The sequence below is a fragment of the Sciurus vulgaris genome (assembly GCF_902686455.1).
Source record: "Sciurus vulgaris genome assembly, chromosome: 10".
In the NCBI taxonomy this organism is placed as follows: domain Eukaryota; kingdom Metazoa; phylum Chordata; class Mammalia; order Rodentia; family Sciuridae; genus Sciurus; species Sciurus vulgaris.
In genome coordinates this window covers 88,888,051-88,907,721 of record NC_136470.1, presented here as the reverse complement: position 1 = coordinate 88,907,721, position 19,671 = coordinate 88,888,051, and the positions used below count along the sequence as shown (strand labels likewise).

Below are 19,671 nucleotides of genomic sequence, written 5' to 3'. Positions count from 1 at the left end.
AAATAGAATATTTCCTCAAAGACAAATTTCTCAGTATACATTAGGGGAAGGAGAGGGAAAGAATGTCCATTAACTAGTGAAATCCACCAAGCTGCATATGGATATTCTGTTATACCAGTTTGAAAACAAGAGAAATGTTCTAATGTAATTTCAGATTATGTTTCATTTGAATAAAACAGAGCTTAAGGTTGCTTTACTACATTAAAAAAGTTTCCTATGCTGTTTGATTCAGAAGCACATATACTAAAATTGAAAAGATACAGAGAAGATTAGCATGACCCCCTGTGCAAGAATGACGAGCATTCCTTATTTTTTATATATTTATGCATATATAAGTGCACCACAGGGAATTTCACCTTTATGTGTATGTAGAAAGTACCAGTCAAAAATAAATAAGTGAGTGAAAGGAAGCTCACAAGAGGAAGGAGAATAGGAGGAGGAAGGAGAGAAGAAAAAAGGGCAGGGGATAGGGATTGACATCAAATTCCATGTATGTATCATTTTGTCAAAATGAACCCAAATACCATGTATAACTGGAATGCTCTAAAAAACAGTTTACTACAATCATTTTTCACATGAACATTTAGGCTTGAACTCCAGGACTAAATATGACATGATTATTTTGCTTCTAATCTGTTTAATAGCTAAAAACTGACAATTTAAAAACTACAACAAAGAAAAAGTTGAAGCATGGTGACTCTTACCTCTAGAACCATTTCTAATGGTTAACTGTTAGTATTTAACAAAGTCAAAGAGTTTAGTCTGTTCCTTAGCTAGGATGCGTAATTACAAAAGATGGCAGATACTGGTAGAAGTTGCAGGACAGAAAGTGCTTGAGGAAGTGACAGTAGTCAAGTGTGTCAGTTGAGAGGCAGACGCACTGATGAAGACCATTACAAGAAGGGAGAAGGGCTGGGGTGGGGGCTCAGTGGTGGAGCGCTTGCTTGCACAGCACAGTGAGGCACTGGGTTGGATCCTCAGCACCATATAAAATAAATAAATAAAAATAAAGGTATTACAACTAAAAAATAAAAAAAGGGTCAATTTTGTGTTAAAGTGTTTAAAGATGTCACCTTAAGCAGAAAAAAAGCTTTAATAAAGTCTTCTTTGACTTTTCAGGCATTTTCAGAGTCTCCATCATTAGTATTGTAATTTTAACACCACATGGTTATTGTTTGTTTTTTTCTCTCCCTACACTTGGCTTCCTCCTCTTCTGTATTTTTAGAAAAAGGAAAAAAAGATTTATTGCTTTAACAGTGAAAGAGAAGCACAGGTTTCCTTCTCTTCTTGCTGCTCTTTATAATGTGCAAAGTCATCAAAGATTGAGGAGGTATGCTTGAAGGTAGCAATTAAGCTCTTGCTTAGGTTGTTCTAGGGGTGACTCTTAGGTGTCCCTTGAATTGGTCACTGGTTTGTTGTCATTGTTCTTGAAGTGAGTGGACCATAATTGGTTATTGGGAACATTGTTGACAAAGATCTGCTTAACTTCGAAGCTGCCCTCATTTATCCTGAGACCACACACCAGCATATGCACTGTATTCCACAACAGACTTCATTTCAGCCACTGCATAAAAATGTCCCCAGCCTTCACACTAAAGAGTAGGTGGAGTGGGCCTTTCCCAGTTAGGGAACAGTGACCTGCATCTAGATGCTTATTACCATGCTCCGTATTATACCAGATAGAGTACTTAATGGAATGATGTGTGTCATTCCCAGAGTAGCTTTTAATTATAAACACATGTCCATCCTTCAGGTTCCAATCAGTCTTTGGGATTATAGTGGTTTAAGACCTTTAGCTTTTCCAGCACTGGATGCACTTCTATGTTGACAGTTGCAACCCCTAGACCAAATTTTTCATGACCCACTCCATTGTTCTTGCTGAAGCCCGCTGCCCTGTTCCCAGGAACTTTCCAGAGATTCTGCAGCTGTGGTGACTGAGGCTGCATTTGTGCAGCTGGGTCTGTGGCTAAGGTCCTTGTTGCTGCTGTGGTTGTGGTGGCTGAGGTAGCTGGCTTTGCATCAATGGTAGCAGTTGAATTAATGGCTGAGGCTGCTGGACTATAGTACTGAGGAGGAGGAAATGGTTGGGTAGGTGGAGCCTTGACTACTGACCCCTTTTCCTCCCAAGTTCCAATATTCACATTGTGTTTTATAGGAAGGGGTGGCACAGTAGAATCCCCAATTCCCACATTGCCCTTGGGTTTAAGTTTCAGTTGAGGTTGGCAGGCTTCCTAGCAATGGCAGCCCAGGAAGTTGGTATAGGTGTCACACTGCTTACTGGGGGCACGCTATTTGTTGCAATGCTAGTCATACAGCTACTGCTCAAGGCCATACCTACAGTTTTTGTCACTGCAGCTGTCAGTTACCACCAATTCTCAGTCCAGTCATGCCTTGCTCAATACTGCTAGTGCCAGGACCTTTCCAAGGTATCATGGTCAACTAGCCTATTCCTCAGTAATAGGTCTCCCAACTGAACTAGGTAGATAGCCATAACTACTACTGTAAGCAGAACATTGTGTTGATTGTCCCTGAGATCCACTTGTCCCACATGTAGAGAAGTTAACGTTACTAGGAAAAACATTAAATCCATGCTGCCCAAGAAATGGAGGAATGTTTCCTAATGCCCCAGGTTAACTGAAAACACCATCTGGTATATAATGTTCTCCATTACTGATCTGTCCACAGGTTGTCAGATTTGGCATAGGTTGGTCTTCAACTATGGACCCTGTTGCTTCCCCCCAAAGAATCTGGAAATCCAATGGATGGAGCACAGTACCTGGGCATACAGGGATCTGGCATTACTTTAATTTGGCTACTTAAAAATAGCTCATAATCATCATTATTGACAGCATCTTTTTGATGAATTGAAACGTTTTGTACTGAATCCTTATTGCTTTGCACACTAGTCTCTGAAACACACTAGTGGGTGGCACTCTTCAAGGTCTCTCCGGTTGCACTCACACCAGTTGGCTGCAGCCCTGGCCAATCCTTGTTTGAGTCCCCCAACCTTTGACCCAGAAACCAAAGAGAGAACCTCTGGCCAGCTCACTCTGGAATCTGCCGAAGTCTTTCCCGATAGCGCCCTCCTCTGCCCCTCCTGCTCTTGGATTTTCGGGTCCACAATAGCAAACCTTGAAATAGTTTTGGTTTGCATTTCACTAATGGTTAGTGACACTGAGAACTTTTTAAAATATGATTTTGGCCATGTTTACGCCTTCTTTGGAGAAATGTCTATTCAAGTCTTTAGCATTTTTAAATCGCCTTACTAGTTATTTTTCTATTGAATCAAAGGCATTCCCTATATGATTTGGAGAGGGACTTCTTCCCAGATATATTGTTTATGAATATTTTCTCCCATTGCATAGGTTGCCTTTTCATTCTTAATTCTTTCTTTTGCTGTACAGAAACTTTTTAGTTTGATGCTTTCTGTTGTTGTTGTCCATTGGCACATGTCCATCAACTCATTGCCAAGACTAACTTCATGAAAATTTTTTCCAATTTTTTTTCCCTACCGGGAGTTCAAGTCTCAGATATTGAATTTAAGTCTTAATTACACTTGGAGTTGATTTTTGAATATGGAATAAGGGCCGAATTTAATTCTTTTGTAGGTGGATATTCAATTTTCCCAAAACCATCTGTTGAAGAGATTATCCTTTCTCCTTTGCCTATTCTTGGCACTCTAGTTGAAGATCAGTTAACTGTATTGTTTGGATTAATTTCTGGGACCTCTGTTTTATTCCATTGGTTTATATGTCTTTATGCCAGCACCATGCTAATTTGATCATTGTAGCTTTGCAGTGTGTTTTGAAGCCAGGGTTCTATCCCTCTAGCTTTGTTCTTCTTTCTTGATTTATTTGTCTATTCATGGTCTTTTGTGGTTTCACATGAACTTCAGAATTTATTCTAACTTTGTAAAAAATGCCATTGGGGTTTTGACAGGAATTGCATTGAACTTGTAAATCATTCTGGGATTAATGGACATTTTAACAATATGATGTCTTTCAATCCATGAACATGGGGTGTCTTCCCATTTGTTTTTATCATTTAATTTCTTTAATCAATGTTTTATAGTTTCCGGTATACAAGTCTTTTATTCCTTAGCTAAGTTTATTCCTGTGTTTTATTCTTTTTGGGGTTATTATAAATGTAAATTTCCCCTTAAATACCTTTTTAGATAGTTTGTTGTTAGTGTGTAGAAACATACTAATTTTTTATTTGTTGATTTTTTTTTAATCCTGAAACTGTACTGAATTTATTTAGTAGTTCTAGCAGTTTTTAAATGAAATCTTTAGGATTCTACTCCAAAAATTGTAATTGACAAATAATAGTTTTATGTATTTATTGAGTACTATGTGATATTTTGGCACACATACACATAATAGAATCATTAAATCAAGTTAATAAACATATCTACCACCTCATATATTTATTATTTGTCTCTCTATAAGATGGTGTTGTCTTCAAACAGGTATGACTTTATTTTTTCCTTTCCATTGTGGATGCCTTTTATTTCCTTTTCTTGACTACACTCTGGCTAGAAATTTTAGTACTATGTTGAATAGAAATGGTAAAAGTGGGCATCCTTTCCTTATTCCTGATCTTAGGGGGAAAAAAGTTTTCAGTCTTTCTTTCAACATTGAATGTGATGTTTACTGTGGATTTTTCATATATGATTATTATTATGTTGAGGTTGTTTAATTCTATTTCTAATTTGCTACATGAATTTTTTTGAAGGTGACAGGATCAAACCTGGGGCCTCAAGCATACTAGGCAAGTGTTTTACCACTAACATTCATCCTCATCTCTGTTGAGAGTTTTTATCATAAAAAGGTATTGAAGGACTGGGGATATAGCTCAGTTGGTAGAGTGCTTGTCCTACAAGCACAAGGCCCTGGGTTCAATCCCCAGCACCACAGAAAAAAAAAAAAAAGGTATTGAAGTTTGTCAAATGCATCAATTGAGATGATATGTGTTCCCCCCTTCTTTTCTGTTAATGTGCTATATCATATTAATTTCAATTTTCATATGTTGAACCATCCTTGCATTCCAGGAATAAATACCACTTGGTCATGATGTATGATATTTTTAGTATACTGTTAATTTTGGTTTAGTAATTTTGTTAAGGATTTGTGCATGAATGTTCATAAGGGATATTGGTTTGTAATTTTCTTTTTCTTGTAGTGTTTTTGGCTTCAGTATCAATCAGGGTAATACCAACATTATAGAATGAATTAGGAAGGGTTTCCTCTTCAATTTTTTGGGAAGAGCTTGTGAAGGAATGCCTTTAACTGTTTAAATATTTGTTAGAATTAGGGCTGGGGATGTAGCTCAGTGTTACAGCATTTGTCTAGAAATACAAGGCCCTGGGTTCAATCCCCAACACTGAAAAAATAAATTGCTTGTAAAACCCAGGTTCTTAAAGTCAGCTTTCTGGGCATGGTGGTACACACTTGTACCCTACCACTTAGGAGGCTGAGGCAGGAGAATTGCTTGAGCCCCAGAGTTTATGGCTAGCCAGGGTGACATAGCAATATCCTGTCTCAAAAAGAAAAATAAATTTTGTTTTGAGACAGGGTCTCACTAAATTGCCCAGGCTCATCTTTAACTTGTGGTCCTCTTGTATTAGCCTCCCAAGTAACTGGGAGGTTTTTAATTTCTAATTCAATCTCCATAATATTTACAGGTTGTTCAGACTTGTTATTTATTCATGATTAAGTCTCGGTAGGATGTAAGTTTCTAGAAATCTATCCATTCCTTCTGTTACTCACTTTGTTGATGTGAGTTGTTTATAGTAGTCTCTTAAGATCCCTCTAATTTCTGTGGCATCAGTTGTGATGTTTCTTCTTTATTTCTGATTTATTTGTTTGAGTCTTATCTTTTTGCCTGAGTTTGTTTAGCTATAGGTTTGTTAATTTTTTATCTATCCTTTCAAAAACTCAGCTCAGTTTTGTTGATTTTTCCATGGTTTTTCTATTTTGTTTATTTCTACTTTCATCTTTGTTACTTCCTTACTTCTGCTAACTTTGGGCTTAGTTTATTGTTCTTTATCTAATAGATACAAAGTTAGGTGATTTACTTGAGATTTTTTAAATGTAGGCACTTATTAGTATAAGCTTCCCACTTGGGACTGCTTTTGTTGTATCCATACCAGTTTTGGTATGTTGTAGTTTTATTTTTGTCTCAAGCCATTTTCTAGTTTCCTTTTTGATTTCTTCTTGGAGCCAATGGTGGTTCAAGAGTGTGTTGTTTAGTTTCCACATATTTGTGAATTTTCCAGTTTTCCTTCTGCTATTGATTTCTAGTTCCATCCTACTGTGATCAGAAATGACACTTTGTATAATTTCAGTCTTCCCCCAGATTTTAAGACTTGTTTAGTGACCTAACATATGACTCATTCTAGAGAAAAAGTTGAGAAAAATGTTCACTGTGCTGTTTTTGTATAGAATGTTCTATGTGTCTGTTTAATCCATTTGGTCTATGGTTTTTATTTAAGTTTCTGTTTCATTATTGATCTATGTCTAAATGTTCTATCCATTTTTGAATGTGGGGTATTGAAGTTTCTTAATGTTATCATATTGTTGTCTCATTAGTTTTCTATCAATGCTATTAGTTTTTTTTTTTTTCATTAGTTCTATCAATGTTTGCTTTACATATTTAGGTGTTCTGATGTTGGGTGCATCTATATTTATAATTGTTATATGTTCCTGGTGTATTGATTGCTTTATTATAATAAAAAATTTAAAATCTTCCGTGACAGTTTTGACCATTTTGACTGTTTTGCTTCCTTTGGTTTTGCATGGAATATATTTTTTTTATCTGTTTACTTTCAGCCCATATGTATCCTTAAATCTAAGTCGAGTTCCTGGTGCATGGAATATAGTTTGTTTTTTTTTAAATCCATTTGGCCAGTCTGTCTTTTAATTGAGAAGTTTAATTTACTTATATTTAAAGTTATCAATACATTGAATATATATATTTAATATACTTATATTTAAATTATTAATATGGAAGGATTTTGCTGTTGTCATTTTGCTAATTGTTTTCTGTTTCTACTTTGTCTCTCTTTTCCTCTTTTGCTGTCTTCCCATGTGTTTTGCTGATATTTTACATTCATATGCTTTGATTCCATTCTTTCTTTTGTGAAATTTCTAGGTTTTTTTTTTTTTTTCTTTTTTTTTTTTCTTGTGGTACCTTCGGGCTTACACAAAATATCTCATAGTTACAACAGTCCATTTTAAGTTGATAACAACTTCAACTTCAACTGCATAGAAAAGCTCATTAACTCCCCTGCGTATTGCACTTTATATTATTATTGTCACAATTTGCATCTATTCATACTGTATAGATTTTAACATATTTTTTGGCTCTAATTATTTGTAATGCTTTTGTCTTTTGACTTTTATACTAGAATTAAAAGTGATTTGTCCAAAAGCTTTATGATAACAATATTCTGTATCTTAGTATTTCTCTTTACTAAGGAGTTTCTTATGCCATGGTGTTGCTGTTCAGCATCCTTTCATTTTTAAAGAACTCCCTTTAGCCTTTCCTCTAAGGCAGTTCTAGTGGTCTTTATCTCTCTCTCTTTTTTATTTTTGGGTGCTGGGGATTGAACCCAGGGCCATGTGCATACTAGGCAAGGACTCTACCAACCGAGCTACATCCCCAGCCCCTTCTCTTTCATTTTTAAAGGGCAGCTTTTCCTGGTATAGTCTTCTTGATTGGCAGTTTTTTTTTCCTTTGGGTACTCACTCCTTTCTCAGCTCAGTAATTCTTACAAAATTTAATTATTTTGATATCAGCCCATCTGCTTATTTTTTTATTTCTATAATTGTGGTTAAATTTTTTTTCTTTTAGTTTAAGTTGGACACAATACATTTATTTATTTATTTGTTTGTTTATTTATTTATATGTGGTGCTGAGGAACGAACCATTGCCTCACCCGTGCTAGGGGCGTGCTCTACCACTGAGCCACAACCCCAGCCCTAATTGTGGTTTTTTAATGTTCGAGATCTCTCATTGATCCTGTTTCTCTAAGAGCCTGACTGGTTTTATTTCTTTGACACTATACCTTCCCTTATTCTTTTGAGGGTTTAGATTATACGTAAGTCTTGCTATAACTACACTCTTCCTATGTAAGTTCTTTTTTTGTTTTTTTTGTTTTGTTTTTTAGTTGTAATGGACACAAATACCTTTATTCTGTTTATTTTTGAGGTGGTGCTGGGGATTGAACCCAGTGCCTCCACTTGCGAGGCAAGTGCTTCGCCACCGAGCTACAACCCCAGCCCCTGTAAGTTCTCTTATTGTTTGCTCTATTTCTTTCATGGTGTTGGCTTTACTCAAATGCTTGCACATTGTTGACTATGCTCATGGTTGTAACTGAGAGGCCACGCTCGAGTTTCTGGTATCTGCTTGTGCTGCTTGCTTGGGAAAGGGGCGGGATGGGAAGAAGTGGGGAAAGGGCAGGGTGGGCAGCTTGGGACAGGGCATGGCAGAGGCTGACCCTGTGGACATGGGTGCTCCAGGTTCAGGTATGCCTGGGGCACTACCTGTCTCTCTGACCCAAGCCCACACCCACTGTGCAATGTACAGGGACACACCCAGGTGCCTCTGACTGGCTTATCTGTGTATGTGGGTTTCGGGGTTTATGTGGGCAGGGATTGGTTTGTAGAGATCAAACACACGGCATTTTTTTGTTTTTGTTACCCGAGGTTGAATCCAGGGGTGCTTAACCACGGAGCCACATCTCCAGCCCTTTTTATTTTTTATGAGACAGGGTCTCTCTAAGTTGCTTAGGGCATTGCCAAGTTGCTGAGGCTGGCTTTGAACTTTCAATCCTCCTGCGTCAGCCTCCCCAGCTGCTGGTGTGTCTGGCCGGCAGCTCTTCTTGGTGGCGCTCCCTTTGGGCTGCTGACTCCGCCAGCTCTCGGGCCCTCCTTCTCTGGGTGTAGGGCTCTCCCATCCACAGTGTGCGAAGCCTTCAGTTCAGCCCCATCATCGCTGCATAAGCATTTTGACCTTAGAAATTCTCCATGGTTTCTGTCCCACCGAGGAAACCCTTCATGATTTTGAGTTGCAGATTTGAAAAACCGTTTTTCTTTCCTTTGTTAGGGATTTATCTTATTTATAGTCCACCATCTGTGAATCTCAAGCTTGGAGAGAGCTTAGGGCTAGATATATAGATTTTAGAGTCATCTGAATAATAAATGAAAACTTGAAGCAGGGGAAGATAAAAGATGTTCAGAGTCTGTACATGAAGGAAACGCCAACTCAAGGGTAGAATTGAGGAAATGCGACAATGGGGATCAAGGGGAAGGAGGAACTGGAGAGGTAGCCAGAGACTCAGAAAAGGGCAGGGAGGAAGGGTAAAGCTACAGAGAGGTGAAAGAGCAGGCCTGAGAGAAGGTCGTGAGGGCAGTGACCGAGGCTGCTGGTGGCTTTTGAGAACTCCCTTGCTGGAAGGGAGAGGTTGAAGTCAGACAGAGAGCAGTGAGGGGGAGTGCTGAGAGGGCGGAGGCAGGTAGTGAGTGTCCTTTTATCCTAGGAGTGAAAGGGAGACTCTAAGACATGGAACCAGCCAGGAGGGAGTCCCCATCATCCCTTGAAAATCCCCCACCGATTGGCTGAGGCTTCCCGACACCCACACGTAAGGAGTTTCCCCCTTTTTATAAGAAGCAGATGGATTAACAGACTCACTTATTATTTATATTTTAGTGTCTATAGCAAGAGTTGTATTAGAAATACTTGTAATAGGTGAAATTCCCTGTTATAAATCCATCTTTGTTTAGAAGACATCTTTGCTCACTTTTTAGTTGTTTTTTTTTTTTTTTCCACAAATAGGCAACACTTCCTCATTAAATGACACAAGAAATGTGCAGTTAGGTGTCACATTTTTTTTTTTAAAGGCAAGGGAACTTTTATTTTTATTTTTAAAATTAATTAATTTATTTTGTTGGCACTGGGGATTGAACCCAGAGGTGATTAACCACTGAGCCACAGCCCCGGCACTTAAAAAAATATATTTTATTTAGAGACAGGGTCTCACTGAGTTTCTTAGGGTCTCACTTTTGCTGAGGCTGGCTTCGAACCCATGATCCTCCTGCCTCAGCCTCCTGAGCCACTGGGATTACAGTCTTGTGCCATGGCGCCTGCCCGTGGCACATTTTTTTTCCCCTAGAGAAAGTAATAAAATGTGTGTAAACAACTTCTGGACTTGGAACAGATGTATGCTGCTGCTTGGAGCTTGGCCATCATTCCCAGAAAAGATTCTTCTTTCCTTACTCTGGAGAGCCACCCAGCTCTGAGATCCACAACTGCCTACACTAGCAAAAATATCTGAGGTTTCTTCTGAGGGACTCAGGGGACGGTCCCGTTGGCATGTGGTCAAAAGCAATAGGGTTAATAGCTTGGCACGGAGAGTGGTATGAAGGGGTGTATTAACCCTGTGACTAGATTCTGTTTAGTTGAGTCCCGACACTTTTATCTAATTGCTGTGAAATAATGACATTATTGTCCTTTAGGGAGATTATGAAAATGAAGGAGAGACAGGACATGAGAAGGGGGTAAGAAGGGCATTTGGGGTTCTTTTTTCCTCAACAGTTTTATTGAGATACAATTGATATACAATAAACTTCACATTTAAAGTGTACAATTTGGTAAGTTTTGACTTGTGTATTCACCATCACACTATAAAAATAATGAATATATCCATTATATTGAAAAGTTTCCTTGTGCCTTCAGCATTTTTTCTCTCTCCTACCCCCATTCCTAGGCAATAATGTATCTGTTTTGTGTCACTATAGGGAAGCTTGCATTTTCTAAAATTTTATATAAATGAATGCATACAATATCTACTCTTTTTGCCTCTACTTATTCTAATTGACATTATTTTGAGATTTACTTTGGATGTGTGTATCAATAGTTCATTCCTTTTCTTTGCAGAATAATATTCCATTATATGGATATGCCACAATTTGTGTATCCTTTCATCTGTTGATAGACATTTTGGGTTATTTTTAGGTTTTGACATTATCATAAATCTATGATGAACATTTGTGTATAAATTACTGTATGGGCATATCCTCTCATTTCTTTTGGGTAAATGCCTCTGAGCGGAACGGCTGGATCCTATGGTGTATTTTTAACATGTTAAGAAATAATCAAGCTGTTTCCCAAGGCAACTGTTTCATTTTTCACCCTTGCCAACCATGTAAGAGAGTTCTAGTTGTTCCAACTCTTCACCAAATACTTGGTATAGTTGGTTTTTTTTAGATGTTCCACGAGGTACACGGTGGCGTCTCACTGTGTTTATAATATGCACTTTGAGTGGAATACTTTTGATTTAGGATTTCATGAACATAACAAAAATCAACAGTTGAGAATTGTTCTGCCCATACAAGTGTCGTAAGAAATGGTTAAAATAATTATGTATATTAATTATCACAAATAATAAATGACCTCTGACATCTATCTTTAATCTTTCCCTGTCAGACTGGTCACATCTGAAGCTAGATGGGCCAAAGAGAAATAAATCTGCTTGGCCGTGCCTTTAGTTCTAACTTTTCTGTGTTCCCCTGTTACAGTGCCCTCTCTTTGCTGCCGGTGTGTTCTAGGAATGTCTTCATTCCCTATGGGACACAGGAGTCAGAATGAACTTTATGCTGCATGCAGGTTCTTGAAATTGTAAATAGAATTTGAACATTTATTCATCATTTGGAATTAAGGACAATTATCATGAACTAATTTTCTTTTGTGCTGGGCAATGATTCATAACTATTTTTGCATCATGGATTCTTTTGAGAATCTGACAAACTAAGAAGGGGGAAAGGACAGATGCACGTCAGACAAAAGGACATGTGGATCCAGTTCCAGTTAACACGACTGGAAAGATCCGCGCAACGCTGGGAAGTGAGGAATGGTCTTTTTTCTCTTTCTTCCTTCTTCTTTCTTCTTCCTTCTCCTTCTGTTCTCCTCCCCCCTCCCCCTCCCCTTCCCTTCTCTTCTCCTCCCCTCCCCCTCCCCTTCCCTTCTCCTTCTCTCCCCCCTCCCCCTCCCTCCTCCCTTGCTCCTCCTCCTTCTTCTACTTTGCCATGCATGTCAAGAGAAATGCTGGAAACCTAGTGGGAACCTGGTGGTCAAAGTCCTACAGAAGTCTTCCCTGCCCTGGACTTTTGGTTACACAAGCCACTAGATCTCATTGTTTTAGATGACGTAGGTTGAGATTTTAACAAGCAGCTGAAATCACCTTCATGGGTCCTGGGGTGAGTCGGAGAGCAAAGTAGGGTTTGCGTCCTCTGAGAGAGCCAGGGGAATGTATGGGGAGATTTTGGGAGAGAAGAAGGGAGTTGATGAGAAAGGTCCTCAAGTCCTGGGAGTGGCCACAGGGTGGACTGAAGGACCTGGTGGGTGTGGGGACTCTTGGAGGGTGGGGAAGACTGGACCGTGTCTCCTACCCTGCCTGACTGCCGGGGCGGAGGCATGCACAGCCCTCAGTAGGACCTTCACCCAGCAGCGAAGAGCCCCTCATTGTGTTTCCCACTGCTGATGATGCCTTGCTGTGTTCGTCACATGGCCAGTCACAGGACTTTCCCTGGAACAATTACTACAGACTCCTCCCTGGGCAGCCATGTCTGAGCACATAGGGATCTTCCAGCTTCTCTTCCTTTTCCAGTTTGACAGGATTACTCTCCCAATCCCTTGTGACCTGCAGGGCTTGGCTCTGACTAGAGTGGACATTCTCAGTGGATCACTGCTAAAGGGGCAGCAGAGGTCAACCATTCTCTCCCCTCATAGCCATCTGACCTTCTAGCAGGTGGCCACTTGTCTCCTACCTCCTGCTTTTCTCTGGAGGTGGGATTTCCCATTATTTCAAGCGCATCCGCTCTGCCTTCTCTTCCACCATGATCACCTCCCTCAAACACCTCAGATGATATGTCTTAGCTTCCAAATCTTTGGCGGTTTCCCCATAACCTAACCCCCGAGTGCTAAGGCTCCCTGTGCTCTGGACCCTTCTTTCCATCTGAATCACTGCAAACACTGCAATTAAGCTTTATCGAGAGCCAGGTGCTGTCACGGGAGTTGGAAGTGGGAAGATGAGCGGCCCGGCCTTGCAGCGCTGAGGCTCCCTTGGAACAAGTGGTACAATGTTTTGTGGTACATCCCTGGGCCAAGGGTTGTCCTGGAGTCATAGGGCACTGAGATGCAAGGAGGCTAGGCCTAGGGGAGAAATGGGGGGCAATATCCTGGGCAGGAGAATCAGCATGTGCAAAGGCCCAGAAACAAGTTGATGCTACATGTGGGTAAAGGCAGATGATTTTGTTCTCTAGACTGAAGAACAGGGTATGCATTTGTGAGAAGAAAGAAGTGGGAGAGACAGAGGGGAAACAAAGCCTAGGAAGGGATTTGGAAATGTGCTCTGTTCTGCAATGATGAGCAGTGTGGTTGCAAGCAGGGAGCAACCTGACCACACTGACATTCTGCAGAGATGGCCCCAGGGCCTGTGCTGGAGGCAAGACCAGTTGGGAGATTTGTTCTCTCCAGGCAGGTGGTGACAAGGGCCTGTGCCCTATCAGCTGTAGGGGGAAGGTGGTTAGGGAGACAGTTCCCACACTGTGGAAGGGGAGGACTAGTAATTTCTATAGTGAATACGTGGTTAGGTGGTGGGAATCCCAGAAAATGTGGGCTGGAGAACAGAGTGGGAGAGATTGCTGAACCTCATCTTCTTTTCTACCTCCAGGCCCCACGGTCCTACCTAGCATACTCACCAGCCCCTGAGACAGGTCCCTGTTCTCTGAACACACCTTGTCAAGCCTTGGCTAATGGGGTCCTTTCTTCCTGAAAAGACCTTACTACCTTTCCTTGGTAAATAATAATGATGATTCATAGTAAATAATAAAGATGGTAAATAATCGTGATGATTCATAGTAAAAATAATAGCTAGGACAAATTTTTGAGCCCTTACCATAAATTCATTTATGATGCAGGTGCTATGGTTTGGATATGTTTTCCAGAAGTTTATGCATTGGAAACATAATCCCCCAAATCCTATGGTAATGGCATTTGAGGTACGTAGGATTAGATGAGGTCATGAGGGTGTGCCCCTGTGATGGCAGCAATGACTTTATGAGAGACCTGAGCTAGCGACATTGTTATGTGATATCCGTGCCGTGTTATAATGCAATAAGAAGGCCCTCGCCAGAAACTGAGAAGATACCAGAACCCACATTCTTGAACTTCTCAGCCTCCAGAACTGTGAGCTAAAAAACTACTATCCTTTATTCATCACGCAGTAGGTGGTATTCAGTTACAACAATAAAAAAAGGCTGGCTGTAAGTATTTAGTGCCTACAACAAGCTTGAGATAGACATCATTATTACAATTGTTCAGATGGAGAAATTGAAGCCCAGAGGTGATTAGGTTGTCAATGGGTAGCCAGGCAGTTAAGTGGCAGAGCTGGAATTTCAACCCACTTCTCACTGAGGCCCAGCTTTGAGCTCTTACAAGCTCTTCTTAGAGGGGCACAAGGCTTAGCTTCCATGGTCCATCCCTGTTGCTGTACCTCTTTCCTTGCTGTTTCTTGGGGCTCCCACAGTTCTTGGTTCTTGGCCTTGAGCTCTGATCTTTGGCCACACCAGGACTGGGGAATGGGGACAAGTTTCTTCTTGACCCTGGAAAAAGAACCCCCCATCCCACAGTTCCTGGATCTACCTTTCACTTGGAGGAGCAGGCAGGAAGGAGGAAGCATCTAACATTGCTGACCTTTCCTGTTTTTCTGAGAGAGCTTTTTTCCTTGGCTTCCTACATGCCTGGCTACTCTCTTAGACTCTTGCATTCTCCTCTTTTTTAATTCTTTGCCCTTAGTATTAGTGGCTCTTTAGCACTCCTTCCATGACCATGTCTTACTGACTGCTGACATATAGCAATTCCCCTCTTTATCTTGGTCCTGTGCCTCTTTCACAAGCACCAGCCATGAATATCCACTTATCTACTTGACATCTAAACTTAAACACAAGGTGTGGAATCCTGACTTTGTTATCTTCTTCCCTAGCCCCACTCTTCTTTGCTTCTTTCATCACAAACTGGCCTATTATTTGGCCTCCCCAGAGGTGAATCCAGAAATCCTGGGTGTCCTCCTTGACTTATCTTCCTGGGACCCCCACTTCTTCCCAACCAATTCACAGCTACCAGACTCTACTGATTTTCTTTTTAAATATCTCTTGAACTTCCAATCCCTTCCTTCCCTACCATCATCCTATGTCTGGTCAACTACCTTGGCTTTCTGACTGGTTTTCTTTCCTCTACTTTTTTTTTTTTGTCCTAACAGTAACTGCAGACATCTTTCTAAAATGGAGAATGGCTTAGACACATGTAGCATGGACTCAGGGGCCAGACTGTCGGGGTTCATTTTCAGTATTTTCACTTCCCACCTATGTAAATTGGGGAAATTACTCTCAGTTTTTTCATCTGTAGAATGGGGATAATAACAGGTTTTACACTCTCTTATCAAAATCCTTTGGGAACACATATGTTTCAGAATTCAGAAATTTCAGATTTCACAAAAGGCAGTACTTTGCATGTGTCACATATTTAACATCCCCAGTGAGATCTGAGGCAATATCCTGTAATCAAACAGTATTTCTGAAGCAAAGCATGAATATTCACATTACGTGGGGGTAAACAAAGATGGAAATAGCCTCATGTCAGTTCATCTCAAATTCTGCTGCCAAACAAGTTATAAAAATCTTTAGGTTTGCAGAGTTTTGGATGGTGGAATTGAGGGTAGGGATTGTGGACCTACTTCATGAGGCTTGTAGGAAGAGTAAATGGATTAAATATGCTCGTGATTCTATGAAGTTCTCTGAAGAATGCTTGGTACACAGTAGGATGATTTAAGTCTTGGTTAGGATGGGTGTTTTTCTGCTTCAAACCTTCTGAGGACTCCCAGTCCCTGGTCGAGTCCTGCTCCTTGGGAGGCCCCATGCTACCCCTTCTGACGAGAGCCAGCTTGGCCCCTTTCTTCCAGCTCCTCAGTTGTGCTCTTGACTCATTACCCTCCAGCTTCCACAGAACCTTTCCCCCTGATTGGACCACTACCCACCTTCCTTTTCACCTCAGTGTCCTCTTTCCTTGTTGAATTTTCCAGAAAACTCTCCCTGCTCCAGGTCTGGCTTATCATAATATGGCGCCACTACAATCCTCACTGGGCTACCTTGCAAGTACTGGTCTCTCAGCTCCCTGTGAAGGAACCCTGAGATCTTGCTCCCCCTTAGTATCTGACTCATAGTATGTTAGTATGTATTTACTGGGAAAATCGATAATTACTTGCACTGATAATTACTGAGCATCTATCTGCACATACCAGTACAGTGCTGAGCCTGGTGCATAATCATTCCACACAGGATGCTGAGCTTCTACCTGTCAGTCCCCTGTAGCTGTCATTGGATCAACTCCTTGTCCCTTAAAGATTTTGTTTCATGTCTCACTGTTTTCCCCACCAACTCAGGTCCTTCCCATGTCCTGGGCCAGGCCCAGCCCCAGCCCCAGGCTGACTTCTCCAGCCCCCTCCTCTCCAGGGGTTGGCTCACTTCCACTGCCCACTGTTGAGGCCACACCCTAGATGCTAAACTCCAAACCCTGCTGTGACCTGACACCCCTGTTCTCCCCTCCTGAAGACCCTCACCCCTCTCCATTAAGTGTCATTTTATCCATTGGCACCCTCCAGTGCCCCACCCTACCACTCTCTGCAAAGCTCTTCACATTGATTTTGTCTGCATTGTTTTTAAGACTCAATGCCATGTTTGTAAAAATTTAGTCATTTCATATAAAAATCTAGACTTATGTCTTCCCTTAGGAGGGAAATATCAGATCTAAACTGAAGCTCTGCGTTCCTGCCAGAGATCAGGAGGCCTGCGATCTCCAGTTCACCTCATTCCAACCACTGCCTGCTTTTCTCATTTCTGTTACTTGATGGCCTGAAGGCATCTGAGTACGTGACCTCTGTCTTGGGCCGAAACTTTTCAAGGCAGGTAAAAATCTGCTTACATTGGCCAACTCAGAATTTTCTTAGTCATAAAATAGTATGGATAACGACTGTAGTTTATTAAGGATTTACTACGCGCTGGGCACTTTACGTAGAGTGTGGCTCTCCATCCTCACACAGCTCTAAGTGATGTGTATTATAATTCCTTTTTATTTTTAGATGAGAAAACCAGGTCTTGGAAAGGGTAAGTAATTTACTTACTGACACACAGCTGGCAAATAGCAAGACTTTGTGGGAGCGTATGCAAAGGTTGCTCAAAGAACCAGAGCATTTAGGTCTTTGTGCATATATTCCAGACAGGAGTATGGATCCTGAGAGGACCCTTGATATTTTTGACATTTTTGATCAGCCATACCCACCTTTCACAGATAACCAAATCCTTCTTATGGTATGGTGGACATGCTGGAAGATTTTTGAAAAGCAACATCTGGTTTATAAAACTTAATAAAGACCTGGCTGAGTAGAATTGGGAATGGGGTAAGTGGTTACAGGACCAGAATGATGCTCTAATGAGGCCAAGAAGCAAAAAGGAAGAGGCCCTGCCCTGGAGGGAAAGGCAGAGGGGTGGGCAGAGGTGCAGAGTCGAGAGACAGAACAGCAGAGTTTTCTTCCTGGTCAGGGTCTTCTAGGCTTCCTAAGAAGTGATATCCCTTGTGTAGGAATTTTAAGGGGACGTCTGGGGCTGCCTCAGACTCTGAGATAGCGGGGCTATCAGCTGCGGTTTTGGGGACAGACATTCCTGCTGCCAATCTCTCCTTTTCCTTTGGTTCCTGCCTGGCTTCCCTGGGGGCTTGTACCTCCCTCACTTCTACCTCTGAAACAAACCCTGCCCTCGCTCAGGTGGCAGCCTCAGCTCCTTTGAGTGTCACACAAGGAGGCCCACCTGCCTGAGATTGATTCTGGGCGTCTGGGACTCATCATTTGTCTCCATCTCTTTCAGTGACAAGTGGGATGGGGGTTCAGGGTCTCTCTAGACTGGGTGGCACCCAGGCAGCCAAACAGGAGAGTAGGCTGTCTTCCTGGGTTTCAGGGGAGAGGGGTCCTCTGACACTTTCTCCCTTGCAATTCTGGCCAGCATAGGATGATGTTTTAGAGGGTTAAGAGAAGAAAAACAGGATCTGGTAGTGTAATTACCACTTGGGTTTAGCAATCAGCACAGGAGGGAAATGCGTCAGCACAGGGAGAAGCGTCTCCTGTGGAAGTCCTACTGTGGGACAGTACTCTTCCTTGCCACACTTTCTATCAAGTTCCAGGCTTTCTACAATAAGGAACAGTGTTACGTTTCTAAGACAAGCATATTTATTCTTTAAAAGAAATACTATCTGAGCTGGGGGTGTAGCTTAGTGGTAGAGTGCTTATCTAGCATACAATGAGGCCCTGAGTTTGATCCCCAGCACTGAAAAAAAAAAAAAAAAAAAGTAATATCTGAAAACTTGCAATTGATAATAAAAATGTGTATGTGTAGTTAAAAGTTGACTATGCTACTTTCTGGAATGTCACCTGAACCTTCAAATAAGTGTGAAAAAACACACTCCCCAGAGTCTCCCTGTCCCCCTTGCCCTGTTTATTCTTCTTCATGATATTGCTCACAACCTGTTATAATCTGTGTTTATTGAATTGTCCCTTGTCTTTGTTTACCACTAGCATGTCCTTGCCACGGGTACGAGGGCTCTGTCTTATTTATCCACAGCCTGGAGCAGGCCTGGCAGTGAGAAGGCCCAAGCTCAGTATGAATTTTTTTAAATGAATTTTCTGCTTGCAAGCAATTTCAATAAATTGTTATTGCTTTCATGATCAGAAAAAAGAAGAAAATGAAAATGAAAATGAGACAATAGAGAGATATCTCTGTGATAGCATTTGAGAATGAACTCCTTTTTTAATATAGTGAGCATTCTTTTAAGTCTTAAAAATACAGGAGAAACTGCTGGCATGTCACTGTTGAGCTGGGTGAGAGGACAGATGTGTAGGAGAAAGATTTCTTGTACATAGCTACTATTCATCCACAGGGTCTTCAAAGATAAACAGGATGAACCCGTGTCACTCTGCATCCCCAGAAGGCAGGTTGGGGAGCCCACGTGCTGTCTCTCTCTCTTGCCCAACTGTCCACCTTTTGGTTTTGGGTCAGGAGGTAGGAGATGCGTTTGCCAACAGGGTTCCTAAAAGCCTGTCTGATTTAGACTTCCAGATCCTCATGAGGGGTGGGGTGAGAGGGAGGTTGCCAGGCATGGCCCAGGAGGACAAGCTGGGGCTGGTCTGGATCCAGCTATTGAGGCATCTTGTTTTTTACCATCTGGAGTCTGCTCCTCCAGGATGAGTCCACTGGTCCTCAGCTTGCTCCCCATTCCTTCCCTCCTCCCTTTCTCTAGGTTAACCATTGTCCACACACTGTGTGCAGGGCCTGTTTTCTATGCTCAGGAACACTACCTCTTTAAGTGACACTCAGGGATATCTTCAAACGTTGGCTTCTGTTGTCTGCCAGTTTGGAAAACTTCTCTGTCCTTTGTGAGCTTTCTGATCTCTGATACCAGCGTTTCTGATCACAGATCTCTCCCAGTTGGTAGCAGCTTCACTGGGCAGAGGACTTACTTTGTGATCCTCTGGTCAGCACCTTTTTTCTTTCTGCCTCTCTAGACTTC

At 41.4% G+C, this 19,671-nt stretch overlaps 1 pseudogene across 1 annotated transcript in view; it reads right to left on the bottom strand.

Annotated features, from left to right (window-relative positions):
- Window positions 1–1,242: 1,242 nt before the first annotated feature.
- Window positions 1,243–19,671, bottom strand: part of LOC306637657 (YTH domain-containing family protein 3-like) — a 73,107-nt pseudogene continuing 54,678 nt past the window's right edge. The window contains exon 2 of the transcript in view: window positions 1,243–2,919. The product of the transcript in view is annotated as a YTH domain-containing family protein 3-like (transcript). The remainder of the gene's footprint in view (window positions 2,920–19,671) is intronic.